Raw genomic sequence first — 1,565 nt, 5'->3', positions numbered from 1 at the left:
TTAAATTTGGCTGAATGCAGAAATGCCCAAGCTAAAAAATCCTGTCACCAAAACGTTTCTAAACAGCTGCTCTACCGATCTAGAGGTCGGCAAACAGTGGGCAAGGTCTAGGGCAAGGGCATTTTTAAGTTTTGTCTATTTACTATATGTATTTTATAGTAAAAGTTGAAGGCCATTATACTGAAAGTTAAATGCAAATTAGTATACATGCAAATTATCATGTCGCAAATTTCTGGTAATGGGTAGTTCAGAGCCACCTAGGAAGAAAAGATTTATTTCAGAGAGATCAACCTCAATAAGAATGAGAAACCGCACTCAGTTTGGTGCAAATAGTACAGTTAGTCTAGCTACTTCAAGAAGGAGGAGTTCAGAGACATTTGAGGCAGCATGTCAGATTCATGGGGCTACTAATCACTCAAATTTACCAGGCCAAGTTGGTCTGTGTGACACAGCAATAACAAAATGTTCTGAAAAACTTTTAGTTAATGTTTTTTCAACAAATGTTAAAACAGTTAAAAGAGTAATTCCTAAGATATTACAGAAAGGTATAAATGATTATGAAAAGTCAAATGATAACATGACAAGAAGTATCGCTGTGTATTATAGTGGCGGTATAATGGGTAAAAGAAAGTATCGTAATGTTTAAAGGGCAAGTAGTTACAAAAAAGTAATGAAGCAAAGTCTCTTCGTATAAAAATCAATAACTGCCCTATTCCGAGACTGTTGCCTTACCATAAGCTTGCACATTATATTAAATCAATAGATATTGGTAAACTTTATTCCATTAGGGAAACACTTTGTGATGGTCTAGATGAAATTGACAAAGTTGATGGGGTGTATAGAAATATTCAGGAGATAGTTCTTATTCTTGCTAGATACTACTTAGTGTGTCGAAAGAGGTATGAGCTTGTATGCTTTAAGAAACAAACTTACACTTTCAATATTTCACTTGGAGGCGATGGGGCACCATTTGAAAAAGATGACACTTCGTGTTGCTGTTAGTTAGTTTTCTTAATTTAGGCAGGAAAGTGCTAAGCAGCAATGAGAATTATCTATTGTTTGGAGCCAATTGTAAAGAGGATTGTGTGCCAGTGCGTCGGTTTCTACAAAAGTGCTTGAGTGATATTAGTGTTTTGGAGAAAAGTACCTTTCAGGTTGAGTGTGGTGGTGAGATGGTTAATGTAAGATTTCATGTCTCAGAAATGCCTAACGACATGAAGATGTTGGCATTCTTTGGTGGAGAACTATCAAACGCAGCCACTTTCTTTTCTACCTTTGCAAATGTAAGCACCATAATATGAGTTCTCTTGCAGGTTCTTTCAGTTTTTCTGGGAAGGAAATGTGGAAGCCCTGGAAATATGAAGACAGGGTCTCTGCTGCAAACAAGGTTGAAGATTTTAAGAAAACTATGGCCAAAAAACCATTGGCACCAGCCACAGTAAGATCTAAGGTAACATCCTTCATTGCCCAGTTGAAAAGCCGCCAGGAATTTCAACCCATTGTTGGAAGGTTGATTGATCGGGCTCATGTAGACCCGCTTCACCTAAAAAACAATGCTTGTGCAC

At 37.3% G+C, this 1,565-nt stretch overlaps 1 pseudogene; it reads left to right on the top strand.

Moving 5' to 3' along the window:
• The first annotated feature begins 238 nt into the window (after positions 1-238).
• The window catches only part of LOC114544188, a 2,190-nt pseudogene continuing 863 nt past the window's right edge, over positions 239-1,565 (top strand).

This window comes from Dendronephthya gigantea, unplaced genomic scaffold, assembly GCF_004324835.1.
Source record: "Dendronephthya gigantea isolate DGI-Jeju-01 unplaced genomic scaffold, DenGig_1.0 000679F, whole genome shotgun sequence".
In the NCBI taxonomy this organism is placed as follows: domain Eukaryota; kingdom Metazoa; phylum Cnidaria; class Anthozoa; order Malacalcyonacea; family Nephtheidae; genus Dendronephthya; species Dendronephthya gigantea.
This window is presented reverse-complemented; position numbering and strand designations above follow the sequence as displayed.